This window comes from Trichosurus vulpecula, chromosome 5 (assembly GCF_011100635.1).
Source record: "Trichosurus vulpecula isolate mTriVul1 chromosome 5, mTriVul1.pri, whole genome shotgun sequence".
NCBI lineage: Eukaryota > Metazoa > Chordata > Mammalia > Diprotodontia > Phalangeridae > Trichosurus > Trichosurus vulpecula.
The window spans coordinates 94,686,081-94,701,187 of record NC_050577.1 but is presented as its reverse complement, the minus strand read 5'-3'; the positions used below and the strand labels follow the sequence as shown (position 1 = coordinate 94,701,187).

Below are 15,107 nucleotides of genomic sequence, written 5' to 3'. Positions count from 1 at the left end.
GTCAGAAGACATCAATTCAAGTTGAATGCATTTCCAACTTATCTTACATAGAAAATCACTATTCATTTTTATCACTCTTGTCATTCTATACCGATTCCATTCAAAATATGAACAGAGTAATTGTGATCCAACTATTCTTTTAACAAAAAAATTATTTCTGGAGTTTCTAAACATATTGCCTGAATTTCAAATATCAAGTGTCTTTTCCAATTTTTTCAGTGACTTTGCTTTTAGTTTAAATAAACAATTGCATTGCGTTACAAAAATAGTATGCAAGTAGATCCTGCTCATCCACCTCATTTTTTTCCCTCACTGGCAGGACAGGGATATTACAAGGTGGCATGGTACTCTCACTCCCAGATGAACGTAAGCACTGACGAGTTTTTTTTAATAGGTTCAATACTGTCTAAATTGATATTATATTGTTGCACATGTGGGGCAGGTCCATCCTCCACAGGGGAAGATCTGCACAGAGTCAGCTGATTTCATGAACTGGGTTCCATCTCCACAAAGCAGCATGTAAGTTTCATAACAAGGAAGGCAAATCAGACTCTACAGACCACCCCCAAACTTGTTAGGTTCCTTTAAAACCACCCAATAAGCCTAATCATTTTCTTTTGCATTCTAAACCTAACCCCTCCCAGCTCTCAGTGAACTATGGCCTAATGTCCTAAGGTTTACATAACAAGTCCCTTAGGCACAATGAGATGGGAGAGTTAACAAAAAGGAGTGAAAACACATCCCAGGTCCAATAGCTACTTTAAGCAGGGTGATTGAGGCAGCTAGGTGGCACAGTGAGTAGAGCACTGACCCTGGAGTTAGGAGGACCTGAATTCAAATCCGGCTTCAGACCCTTGATACACTTACTAGCAATGTGACCTTGGGCAAGTCACTTAACCCCAATTGCCCTGCCTTTCCCAGCTCAAAAAATAAATAATAAGCAGGGTGGTTAAAGCACACATTTCACTTTTCCCTGAGACATCTATCGGCCTTTCAGACTTTGACACCAGGAAGCCCCTAAGGCAGCACTGGAGCACTGAGAAAGTCCCCTTTCCCTGCCCCCACCAAGTAAACAGAGGGTGACCTATGAATAATAATTTCAAGTAAGGGCTTCTTAACTGTACCACATACCCTTACACATTCCTCCCAAACACTTCTAGTTTCCAACAACCTCCCTCCTCCAGTAACTGCAAATACTGATCCAAAACAGGGTTCTGATTGTTTGGTGTTTGTGGTGGTTGTGGACTCCAAGGTGAAGGCGAGGATGGGAGTCCACATGACACCTGGTTCTTCGCAGGCTAGGGGGTGGAGGGCACTTTAGATAAATTGGAGGATGTCACCCTCTTCCAGAGGCCTCATACCAATCATATTTCTTGCAATCCCTCTTCAAGTGCTCCTCTTTTTTACAGAAAAAGCATACTAGCCCTAGGCCTTGTTTTAAATCTCCTTTTCAGGTCCTTATTCCCTTCTTCTCTGTCTTCCTGCATCCCCCCCCCCCCTTCATGGTGGCTGCCAAAATTTTACCTCCTTAGCCCGATCTTACTTCCCTTTCACAAGTTCCTTCTCTTTTCACCCTTCAACCACATATGACACAATTCTCTTGAGTTCACTAACAGTTTTCCCACTCCATCTGGACCAGAATTTATTAAAGAAATTGTGTCTGCTGCCATAAATGTCTCCTGGTGAAAAGGGGACTTGTACATTCCTCTTCTTACTCCCCACAAAAGTAATTCTCAAGAGTGCCAAAGTCTTGGTTCTGAGAAATCTGGATGATACGGGAGTGGTGCAGAATTTCAGGCTGATATTGCTATTGGACATAGTAATGAGAGGATAGTCTTGGTTTGAAAGTTCTACCTAGCAGTAACAATAATCCATTTGCCTAGGCTCTAGGTCTGGTTTCTAGCATGTGCAGTTGACAATAACCAAAGGTCCTGTATTTATCCGGCCAAATCTTTTTCCTACAATTACCTAAGTATCAAGTTGAGTACAAGCTGAGCTTCTCTGCTTGAGTTTTGGACATTTCCAGTTGAGTTGAAAGTTTTCCCTTGTCCCAAGCTTTTAATAGCTTGCCTAATGGTGAGCCAGCAGGAAGCTTACTCTGTCCCAATTCCATAATGATACTGGTATCCCTTGATCATTATGTCCCTTGGCATCCTAGCGTCAGGTCAAGATCAACTACTCATTGCTGCCTTCTCCTTTTCATGGCACCATTCCCATATCTTTGTGCACAATGAAAGAGAACAGGTTTTCGTTTTGGTTTTGACTCAGTATACGTTTCCCCTTATCTTTCCTGAGTTTGGAGTGTTTAATTATCTGACCTCTTAAACTCTTGGCAGCTGACTGACCACTGAGTGGGTCCCCCAAGAGACAAAGGTCTGTGTGCTGGCTGCAGAATCAGATAGTGGCTCACTCAATGACAGTCATGTGAGCAAACAGTCCTGCCACAGTTTTGCCAGATTGTTAAAGGCATCTTGGTGCAGGCCTCAGCATGGCCAATAAGGCAAACATATGAAATAAGGCAAAAAGTAATTTATTAGCACTCAAGGCAACATGCAGTAGGGTGCAACCAATCCTGATTTACAAATTGCTTGCAGCTTTTATAGACAGAAGCAAACAGCCCCCATATAAGGTCAAAAAACTGCTCATTGGTACAAATATAATGATTCAGGAAGACAATTCAATAAAGTATATGATGACCCATAATGGCCTGGTGGATGCTCAATTGGCCTAGAATGCTCAAGTCAGCTGTTCAGTACATTCTCTGAAAGGAAGTCTTTGAGGAAACCAAATCAATATTAATCATTTTCTTAGTGGAACTAGTCATAGAAAAGAAAGTCCAATTGAGTTTAATTATACTCAAAAAACCATTATTAAGCACCTACTCTTTGCAATACAATGTACATGATGTCCCAAAAGTTTCGAAGGAGTTTTGAGCTTTTAATAGCTAGAAAAGCTTCAAACTGCCCTAAGATTTTGAAATACCCTGTACAATGCAATGGGATACAAAGATGAAACAAGATATACAGTCCATGCCCTGCAAGAGCTTACAATCTAGGAAATGGGGAAGATAACAAAAATACACAAATTATCATATTTTAATTTGAATTATTGTAAAGGGAGAAAAGGATAACCTTTTTCAAAATCATAGCTACTTCTCTACTGCAGTCAATTAACAAGTATTCTTTAAGCACTGCAAGGGATGGCTCAAAGTGAAATTCCCTCACTAATGCACTGTTACTGCTTATCTCTCTCTCTCCCTCTCTCTCTCTCTCTGCTATACTCTGCCAACCAGTTCAGTTTCAGTTTCGTTTCCTGAGTAACTCGTGATTTCCCCGAAATGAAGTAACCAAGCTGAATCTGAACCATACTAGTCCTCTTCTGATTGGTCACCTCCAAATTCGGTAAAAGGAAATGGATAATGAGGTTTTGGAAAACCATTGTACCCTCATAGGGTACAGATTAGTTATGAATAATTATGGTAATGAAGGATTGAAATTGCTTTGTGATGATTAGCTAGTGGTGGCCTAGGACAAGTGTGGGGACTGAATTGGGGAAAAGGGTAAAAGAAGCCTTGAAGCTTCCAGACTCTAGTATTCCCTGGCTGACACTGCTTGAGCGAAGAGGGCTTTGCCCTTCCTCATGAGAAAGAATAAAGACCTTTTCTGATCTGATTCAGACTCTGGACTTTTTAATTTGGTGATTCGTCATCCCAAACAAGCACTAATAAGCATTAATAAATAGGGGTTACAAAAACAAAAAGAAAGCTTACGTTCTAGCCAGAGACCAGTATGTATATATAAGTATATACAAAATAGATACTAGGTGTCGAATTAGATACCTGTTCATTTGGAAAAGCATAAACAGCAAAGAGTCTTGGGAAAGACTTCATGTAGAAGGCAATGTTTGAGCTTAGTATGGATGGAAATTAGGACCTCTGAGATGGGGATGTAAGGAGGGAATGCATTACAAGCATGGGGAACAATCAGCCCAGATGAGATGGAAGCAGTGCTATCTATAAAGAAGAATACAAGTCAGTTTGGCTTGTTAACAGACAGCTTAAAGGAAAGTAATATGGAATAAGTCTAGAGAGGGGTGTTGCTAATGCCTTCCTGAGATTTATTGAATTGGCAAGATGTAAGAGTCCTAGCTAGGTCTGGGAATCAAAAGGCCTAGAATGTGACTGAATTGCTGAAGGAGGACTTCTCCCTGGGATTGGAACTATCTCTGTTCCTTTTCTCCACCCGTTCATCCGCATGAGAAAACAGAAGACCCTTAGGATACAAAAACTGGGAAAATCTTAACTACCAGCTACAGAGCTACAAATCTTAACTATGAGCTACAAATAACCATTACCTGGTTTATACTCTACCATTAAAAGATTAGGTAAGGTAGGTAAGGTAGGAGGTAAAAGTAATACTAGCCATAAGCTAGGATGAGGTCCCTAAGTGAAAGACCTAAGTCCCTGAACCAGGAAGAGGAGTTCAAAGAAAAAGACTAAGGACTTTTGCTAACTGGGAGGTCCTACCCTTTGTTCTAGAGTAGAGTTGGACAAACCACAACCAGGCTGGCTACCTCCTCTTTAAGCTTTTTTAATTTAATATACAACAACATTTTATTTATAAAAATAAAATCTATGATATGGGCAATAGATAAAGAGTGCCCAGTCCAGAGCTTGCTGACCCCTGAGCTAGTCACTTGGGGCTGAGTAATGTGGATAAGGCTCTAATGTTAATGGGGGTGCATGAGATCTTCCCCACCCATTAAAAGGCCTCATTTGGAGCTCATTAAGGGAAGCTTGCTTCTAGGAAGGCTTACACACCTTTTGTTAATTTCTAATTAGGCACTGAGTCTATTAGCTGAAAGAGTATATATTCTGAGAGGTGAGCTTTTGCTTTGAGGGCTCACTTATGAGAAAGGTGCTGTGATTCCCTGGTCGAGACTCTGAGTGGCTGTATGTTCAGAGCTCTCTGACTCCTCAGAGGTAAAGGCTCTCTTGATTCAGTGCTGGATATAAAGCTTTGATTCAGGCAGAAGAACCCTGTCTGTTGGTCTTTATTTCTCTTCTCTGTATTTCCTGTGTTTGTATTTTATGTGATTAAAAAAGAAAGATTGTTGACCCCTGAAACAGCTATGTTTCCTTAGTAAAGCAGATAAAAGAACCCGCACCAGCAGCCATCCTGGGTATGCCAGTGTGGTTGCCGTTACAAAGGCATGTCAGAGGGATGAGAAGCTTCTAATCAAGATCCTGTATGGGGATAAAACAGAAAAAACACAAGGGAAGGCTTTTTGATGGTCCCAAAGGGTTCCTGCCTCTTCCAAAGGAACTAGGAAAAACTTTTTAGGCTTTAAGTTAAAAGAAAATGAAGGCATCTGCTTTTCCCTTAAGGAAGAAATAGTCGAAGATTTGAGCTGAGCCACAAGTGTGAGGCAGCAGAGTTTATAGAACCAGCAAGCAACAGTCTAAGCAGGAGCAGCACAACATATCACTAGAAGACAGTGGGCCTGCAGTGTCAGAGGAATGAGTTGCCCTCACACTCACATGTGCCAGCCACATATTGCTCCCTATCCAGAAGAGATATACCCTTTATACATCCCCTCTTCTCACTGTTGTTTTGTCAATTTGTCAAAGGATGTGCCTCGAGTTAATGGGAGAAACTTTTTCTACCTTTTTTTTCTATACCATTTCATTGAATGCTTTTTCTCCAAACTAATTACGTCCTCTGGCTCACCACTTTATCGAGGATCCTGAGCTATAATATTAGAGAATGTGGCCATAGAGTGCCTTGAACCTGGAGAATCTACTTGGGGAACCCTGATGATTGAAAATTTGCAGTGGTTTGGTGCCTGGGACATGACAGGAACTAAAAAGATTAAGGGAAAGGGGGTATTGAGGTTTATCCTCAGCCTCAAAGAAATACAACAGAAGGCACTGATCATGTATAAGTGGAAGACTGCCTGTATCATGAGGCAGAAGAACCAACAGTCTCAAAGCACTTAACATCCTAATGGTGTGCCAGCTGGTGGAACTCATAGAGCACAAGATGTGTTTGCTTTCTGGGGGCATGTTGTTGGGCAGTGTGGGGAAGAGGATGCCTCCCTATAAAAACAGCAATAGCAGTTTCCTGACAGGAGCAGCAATGGAAGCAGGAGAAGTAAAGCAGAGACTTCGCAAATGGCACTTAAGAATACTGCCTTTATATTTTACAAAGCATTGTCCATTATCTCATCCTGTGCCTTTGCACTGCCTGTCCCTCAGGCTTGAAATGTACTTTCTTACTACCTCCACTATACAATATCTCTTCCTTAAAGATGCAACTCGAACATTACATTCTATGCCAGGGGCTCCCGAACTGAGGTACATATATCCCAAAGAGTTATGAGAAGTTTATCAAGGGGAGCAAGGCAATATTTGGTACATATCTTGTCCTTTTGAAATATTTCCAAAGTACTAGCATTAGTGAAAAAAATATGGATTGGACAAGGCTAGAAAAGAAAGGAAGCAGCCTTTGAAATTGAGTTTAAAACCTGGCTTTATTATTTACTACCTGTATAATACTGGACAAGTTGTTTAACTTCTGGAAATCAGTTTTCTTCATTAATAAAATGGATAATCTTTGAAGTTCCTTCTGGTACAATTGTATTTCCACCACAGATCCCATAGGTTTGTTGCATGGACAGTTCCTTGTGAATTTCATGGAACTTGATGAATATTTGATGAAATACAATCTTATCACCTATGGCTCTCAACACACATCTTCATATCTGCCTAGACCTGTCTCCTCATTGTTCCCACATATTTGGCTATCCTGCTCCTGCCCATTCTGTCTTCCTCTCCATCTCTGAGAATGTTTATCTTCCTCTCCTCTCATTCTCCAAATCCTATCCATCCTTTCCAATGGGAGCCAACCAAGAGCACAATGCAGTAACACCAGTGGTGGGCCTTGAAGGTAGCTACAACAGCTGTAGAAAGAGATTACAGGGGACCATTTGCTTCCACTAGTGTTGATTGGCAAATCTGTTACCTATAAGTAGTTCTGAGTTGCAGTTCAAGGGTGGAGGAAAGCAATAGTGATCAGTCACAAGGGAGCAGGACCCCTGGTCACATTTCCAGGCTAAGAGGAGAACTAGTATTGAACTGCAGGAGAGCAATGGATCTGGTCACAGTTGCAGGGCCAAGAAGAGCACTAGTCATTGTGTCTGCAAAGGAACAGGGACTTTCCTTGGGTAAAGAACAGAGTGCAAACCAGGAAAGTAGTGACCATACCTCTCCCAGGATAACACCACTGTGGAAGCACCAAAAACCTGCAGACCACAAGAACAAGGTTTGAAAACAGAAGCGCACACACATGCAAAAAAAAAAAGAACCCTGAAGCTTGGCACAGTGCCTCTGCAACCCAGGGGAGCGGAGTTCAAATTTAACAAATTTCATAGTGAAGAGCAAATGACAATAACAACGAAAGACCATAAAAAGCTACTGTGAAGAGAATTTTGATTTTCATGTTAATTGATACAGTATGTGTAATCAATATACTAATAATTTAGATTTTTCAGAACTGCCTCTTCTAGCTTGTGAGTCAAAAGCTCACAATGCAGCTTGAAATGATCAAACCCTTGATAAAACTCTCACAATCACTGCATTCTTGTGCATGGGCACCTTAAGTGAAGTGAATAAATGACTGTAGAACCTGTTCTCATCACAGAACTTTGATCCTGTATACCACTAAGTAATGACCCCCAAAGACTTGAACAATATTGCTCCCACAGAATTCCAGAATTGTATTGTCCTCTACTTGTGGGCTTGTCCTGGGAAACCACTCAAGCCCTGGGCAATGATTGTTTGTACTCTACTTTCTCCCCTCCTTTCCCACTTGTGATTTATATATAAATATATATATATATATATATATATATATATATATATATACACACACACACATATACATATACGCATACACATATAGACACACACACATATATGTATATATATATAATCTCTGTCTTCACTTCAGTAAGATGGAATTCTGATCAGGAGAATTCCTGATTTACAAATCTGTTCCTCATGATCAAATTAATTAATTAAAGTGCTACTTGATTACTGGTACTTTGTCCCTGGCCTGCTGTTTTGTCTTTTTCCAGTTATAGACTGGCTCAGTAAAATCCTGTTAACATTACTATGGTAACAGGGAAGATCAAGACATAGACTTAGAAGAAAATAATGTGAAAACAGCTACAAGCAAAGCCTCAAAGAAAAAAGCTAATTGGGCCCAAGGCAAACAAAGTTAAAGAAAGATGAGTGATAGAGGGGAAAGTTTTTAAAAATGAGAGTAATAAAAGAAAATTATAAAAAGAAAATTAGCAGCTTGGTAAAGGAAGCACAAAAAATTACTGAAGAAAGTAACACCTTAAAAAAAGTATTGGCCTAGTGGTAAATAGGTATAAAAATTCACTGAAGGGAAAAAATGCTTTCAAAAGCAGAATAGGTTAAATATAAAAGGGAATATGAAAATTCACTGAAGTAAAGAACTCTTTAAAAGGAGAATTGACTAAATGGGAGGGGGGGGGTTGGATTGCAAAAGCTCACTGAGAAAATAATTCCTGAAAAATGACTCCATGAGACTTCAAGACACAATAAAACAAAGTCAAAACAATGAAAAAAATAGAAGAATATGTGAGATATCTTGTTGGAAGAAGAACTGACCTGGTAAATAGACCAAGGAGAGAACATTTAAGAATTGTTGGATTGCCTGAAAGTCACAATCCAAAAAAAAAAAGAACCTAGAAATCATCTTTCAGGAAATTATAAGGAAAAATGACCTGATATGTTTGGTCCAGAGGGTAAAATTCAGAGTCCACACATTGCCTCCTGAAAGAAATCCAAAACGAAAACTCCTAGGAATATTATAACCAAATTACAAAGCCCCTAGGCCAAGGAAAAAAAAATATTTCAAGCAGCCAGAAAGAAACAATTCAAATATCATGGAGCTATAGTCAGGAACACAGAAGATTTAGCAGGTTCCATGTTAAAGGAGCAGAGGTCTTAAAATATGATATTACAGAAGACAAAGGAGCTAGGATCACAACCAACAATAACTTACCCAGCAAAACTGAGTATAGTCCTTTAGGGTAAAAAATGGATATTCAAGGAAATAGAAGCTCTATGGCTCCCCTGTGCACTGAGTAAAGCTGTCACTTAGATTCTGGGGTAGAGCTGAACAGTGCAGCCCTCATCCACTGCTACTCATCTCTACTATTCTTAAGATCGTCATGGAAGCATAGGTTTAGTACTCTATGGGACCTTAGAGACTATCCAATCCTAACCCCTTATTTTATAGAGTCCCAGGGGGGTGCAGTGACTTGAGGTCACACAGCTTGAAATGCGGGTAGTATTTGAATCCACATCTTCCTAGTCCAAAATTCTATCCATATTTAGCATCTGTATAGGAAACCAGTGAATATGCACAGTCCTAGAAAAAAACATTCAAGAGAAGGATAATCATGGATAGAATATTTTTTCTAAAAATCTTTGCAACATGGACGATTCCCTTCAGTAATGTACAGTGAAAGAATGCTCTTAATAGGAAGAGATAGGACTGACCAAATAACCAAACATGTGCATTAAACTGACCCACCCTTCCTCTCCCAATCCCAAGCCCTGAAATCCCCTCTCCTTTCCTTCCAGTGTTCCCTCCCCTGACTCCTCTAACCCATCAAATCTCTCCTCAGGTCCTCTGCTATTCCCCACCCTAACCAGGCTCACCTTCTCCCAGAGAGAGAGGAATGGTCGTCTCCACCAGCCTGGTAAAGTAATCTGAGCTGTTGCTTTCACTTTTGCTTTCAAAACAAAAGTTGTTTATCCTTCAGAATGCTCAGAGAGTGACCTTAACCATCGAACTCTGGGGCCCTCCTGGGGTAGTAGGGTATAATGAAGCCTTCTAACATGCAATGAAAAGATCAGCAGTGTTTCTGGATGACTTGGTGAGCTCTTCAAAGCCTTCTTCTTGTTGTTCAGTCACATCCAACTCTTCATGACCTCAATTGAGGCTTTCTTGGCAGAGATACTGGAATGTTTTGCCATTTTCTTCTCCAGCTCATTTTAGAGATGAGGAAACTGAGGCAAATGGGGTTAAGTGACTTGCCCAGGGTCACACAGCTAGTCAGCTCAGAGTCAGCATTCTTGTATACATGCTGCTAACTGCCTTACCCTGTGTGTTATTTCTGAATTTATATGTTGTCTTTTTTCTTACAACTGAATCTTTGAAATACTCTTGTGTGATCTGTAGCATGTGGTGGAAGGACAGTAAAGAAAAGTCGGGCTTGGGCTGGTGTGAAGCGAATGGGCAATTTCATATGGATAAAGTTCTAGACTATGAAGATGTGGATTCAATTCCTACTCCAGACATTTGCAAGTTGGGTGACCTCAAGTCACTTAACCTTCCTGGGCCTCAATTTACTCATCTATAAAATGAGGGATTTGGATTTGATGGTCTCTAAGATCCCAACGACTAAATCTACACTTCCATGATGATCCTAAGTACGGTACAGATGAATAGCGGGGCATGGAGGCTGCCCTGCTCAACTTTATCCCAGAATCTAAATGGTAGCTTTACTCAGTGTACAGAGGAGCCATGGAATCAGCCTGAGGAGGCCAGGAGAGCAGGACTGCCCTCTGCTCTTTGGGGCTACCTTGCCCCAACCACCCTAGTGCTTCAGGGAAAAGACCCATTAAAGAAAGAAAGTCTGGCTGGTTGCCTGTATCTTAGTGGCCTCATCACGCATCTAGGGCCTGGGGGGAAGCTCAGCTTTCCAGGTTAAAAACCTGAATTTGATCAGTATAAGTCAGGAGTAATTGGGCCTTGGAGGAATTCATAAACTTGCTAGAGACTAATTGCTAAATTAGAATGACAATTGATTTCAAATAGGAAATTACTCCAGTAGGATAACGAATGCAGATCCTCAAGGTTGACAATTCCAGGAGCAGTTTCATCCAGGAAAGCAAATTACAGATCAGAAGGTATTTGGTGATCTTGGGATTAGGTCAAATATAGTAGGAAATTCTTTTTTAAAATGATATTTTTATTGATATCTTTTGTGTTTTCATCACCTAAATTTCCTTGTCTCCAAATTTGCTTTCCCCTCTGCCCTGCCTGAGAAGAAACCCTTAAGACAAATGCATTAAAAGAGAAAGAAACAGGAAGAAAGAGGAAAAGAAATTCATCAAAACCAATTGACATATTGGAAAAAAAAAAACAAAAACCCGACATCATATCTTATGTTCCACACCTGTGAATTCTGACCTCTTGTTCTCTTTTTCAGGTCAAACTTGTTATTCATTATTTCATATCATTCAGTTTTAATTGCTTTGTAGTCGTTATTATTCCCATTTACTTCGATGTAGTTATTATATATGTTGTTTTCCTGTTGCTGCTCATGTACCCTTTGTATCAGCTTATGTATTTACAAGCATCTCTGGATTCATTATGATCATTGTTAACAGGATTTTACTGAGCCAGTCTCTAACCTGAGAATGACAAAACAGCAGTCCAGAGACAAAGGGCCATTAATCAGGTAACCTTTAATTAATTAATTTCGTTATGAGGAACAGATTTGCAAATAGGGAATTCTCCTGATCAGAATTCCACCTTGTTGAAGTAGACAGAGATTATATACAAATCACAATGGGAAGGAGGAGGCGTAGGGGGGAAGGTGGATTTCAAACAATCATTTCCCAGGACCAGAGTGGTTTCTGGTGACAAACCCACAAATGCCACAATACATGGAGTCAAGTCTTTGGGCGTCCATGACCACCACCACCCCACCCCCAGGGCACAGAACCAGAGTTCTGTGATGGGAACAGGTGCTGCAGGGTGTTCCTAAAGTCTGGACACATAGGCAAAAATATGTATTTTCAAGAAATAAAATGAATGAAATTTTCAACAACATTTTATTTAATTGGAATATTAACAAATAACATCTTCAGTATGATTTCCATCATTTGTGATGCAAGGATTGATGCACTTTTCAAGATTCATGTGAATTTGATGCAATAACTCTACATTGCTGTCAATTGCCTATGTGTCCAGACTTTAGGAACATCCTGTACAATCTTTGATTCATTTCATTTAAGGTACACAGGCACAAGAATGCAGTGATTATGAGAATGTTATCAAGGGCTTGATTAATCATTTCAAGCTGCATTGTAAGTCTGACTCACAAGAGAGGCAATTCTGAAATATCTAATCTATTAGTACATTATATATATATATATATACATCATATCAATTAATATGAAAATCATAATCCCCTTGTTTCTTATAGCACAGTAATATTCTATAAATTCATCTTCCACATTAGGTTTAGCTATTCCCCAATTAATGGGAAACTTTTATTTCTAGTTCTTTGCTACTGCAAAAAAGTAGTGGGATGTTCTTCAGGGAAATTTTCCTCTGTGATTTCTGGAGAAATTGCCTCCTTTGATCTATGGATATTTCTGTCCAGTAATTGCTTTAGTCATTAGAATCTTATGATTATAGAATTTAGTGCTGAAGATGACATTACAGATCATTAAATCCAACTTAAAGATTTATAGATGAAAAAGGGGAGTCATAGATTTTCACAGGGTCTTAAACTTGTAGGCAACATACCTGGTTGAACCCAGTTTCCTTGATTACAAATTTGGTTCCTTTCCTATTCTAGCACCCTACCCCTATGGAACAATGATGAAAAAGCATTAATATATTCTTGTGTTTGGTTCCTCTCTTTTTAGATTCCATGTAAACCATCACCCTTTCACTTCTGTTTATTATTTACAAATTGCAGTTCCTTTGTAGTAACCTCTCTCAGGACCTGCCAGTCTCAATATAATTTCAGGTAAAGTTATAGCTATCTCTTGAGGGCTGATTTACTGGGTCAATTAGAGACATTGTCCTATTTGAGCATGGTGTAGCCATTTCTATAGCTCTCATGAATCTTTTCACTCTTGCACACAACTCTCACTCTCAGTCAGTCAAACATTTAATCTTCTACTATATGCCAGGCACTGTGCTAACTAACCACTGAGAATACAAAAAGAGGCAAATGACAGTCCCTGACCTCAAGGAGCTCACAATCTAATGGGAGAGACATGAAGCAAGCAAATATGTACAAACAAGCTATATACAGAATAAATAGGAAATAATTATGAAAAGGAAGGCTCTAGAATTAAGAGCGGTTGGAAAAAGCTTCTTGTAGCCCATGGGACTTTAGTTGAATTTAAAGAAATCTAGGGAAACCAGTAGGCAGAGATGAGGAGGGAGAGAATTCCAGTCATGTGGGACAGCCAAACAAGTCAGTTCTCCTAGTTCAAGGCTAGTTATCTAAATATCCTCCTCAGGGTTCTAAAGGTAACCATGAGTGGTTAGGGATATCTTTAAAATGCTATTGGTTTGACACACCTCCATTCCAGAGTGTTCTCCCCAATATCAGTCTCACAATTATTGTAAACCTCTTTCGTATACTATTGATTAACCTAGCAATGACTGCCCCTTTAACCAATTAATATTAGTTACCTTTTACAAGGGATATTTTATTGAGAAGCAATAGCATGAAGTGAAATATTAAAACATCTTTCAAGTATTTGTGACAAAAGATCAGAACTCAATGGAAAATTTGATATAAAAGAAGAAATATAAAGAAAACATTAAAGACTAATTCTAAGGGTCTCATTAAGGTCAAACTGTTTACTTCTTATATATGGAAATGTTATCAACATTCTTAAAACTGTCATCATTACTAGGGTAGTTGGTAAGAAAGATTGGGGCTAAGTTGTGCGTAATGGGGTGATTCTAAAAAACAAAGCTCAATAGGAAAAGGTAAGATGTAAGGGGTTGGTGCCGACCCAGGGGCTGTCAGGATCCTAGCACTTGGCCTGTTTCTTGGGTAAAACCAGACAGGCTTAGTAGGAGTTGGAATGGCTGGTGCCCGGAGGGAGGGCCTCCATCCTTAACAGCCCCCCCCCCCCGTAGGTATCCTTCTCATGCAGGCAGAGTCCATCCACAAGGGACTCACAAGCCCAGTAGGAGGAACCCAGCTGGCCACTACCTAATGCTCTTGAACCAGTGCCTAACACAACAATGCTTTGATACTTTACAAGGGCATCCTGCCCCGTGCCTCACATAGCTCATACAGCTCTGATATCAGCTGGCTACATGCCTGAGCCTTCCCATGCCTCCATAGATACTATAGGACAGCACCCCACTTTGTTCCCATACTCCCATAGAAACTATCTTGCAACAGCCCTAATTTTCCCATACGCCTGTAGGAATCATAGTTTGCTACAATCCAGATTTTTCCCACCCGATATCGATCTTCCCATGCTGTCATCCCCTTACCCCTTGAACACCTGCTTCTGCTCATGTAGTGTAAAACCCTATAAAACAGGATAATGTCTCCCCATAAATCAGAGTTGCATCTTCCCTGACTCCCGCCTCATCATTGCGTACTGAGATTGGGGTCCTTGCTGGTCAGGGACCCCCAACACTTGGCGCCCAGCGTGGGGTTCAGGGGAATGCACCACGGATAAGAGCCCCACATCCTGTGAGGCCCCTTGACTGCACTGAGGGAAGGACTGCATCAGCTTCTGCGGAGCCGAGCCTCTCACAGAGGATTCACTTAACTCAGCTCGCCTGGGAGAGACAGACGGACGAGTCTCCAACACGCAACCTGAAAGCAGGGCCAAGAGCACCGCGTAAGACTTTCGGAGGAGGTAAGAGCCAAGGCCTTACCAATGGGGCAATCTGCATCCTTCACAGAATGTCAGGACTTAGAGACATTCTGTAGAATAATTTATAAGCTTAGCAAGAAACAGGGATGCATGATCCACATTAGAAAAATTAGTGATTTCATAAACATTCTTAAGGCAGTCTTTTCTTGGATAGAGCAGTGTCCCCCTGTCACTTTGGCAGCTTGGAGAGTAGTGGGAAATCAGCTCACATCTTATGAATGGGAAAAACCTGCAGAGTGCAAACCCAGCACCTTTTGCCTGTATACTATCATAAAGGCTGCCGTGAAGGAGGATGAGGGGGCAAGCGAAAGGATGGTGCACTAGTTCTCTCTGTCCGTTCAAACCACCC

At 40.5% G+C, this 15,107-nt stretch overlaps 1 protein-coding gene across 5 annotated transcripts in view; it reads right to left on the bottom strand.

Annotated features, from left to right (window-relative positions):
* The window catches only part of LOC118849952 (GTPase IMAP family member 5-like), a 57,625-nt gene that overhangs the window by 17,766 nt on the left and 24,752 nt on the right, over window positions 1–15,107 (bottom strand). The window contains exon 1 of one of the 5 annotated variants that reach the window (XM_036759068.1): window positions 9,758–9,821. The exons of 3 other annotated variants lie outside the window; for them this stretch is intronic. The gene's annotated coding sequence lies outside the window, so the exon portion shown is untranslated. Of the gene's footprint in view, window positions 1–9,757; window positions 9,822–15,107 lie in introns of those variants that run through there. One more of the 5 variants, XM_036759069.1, reaches the window with a different exon arrangement.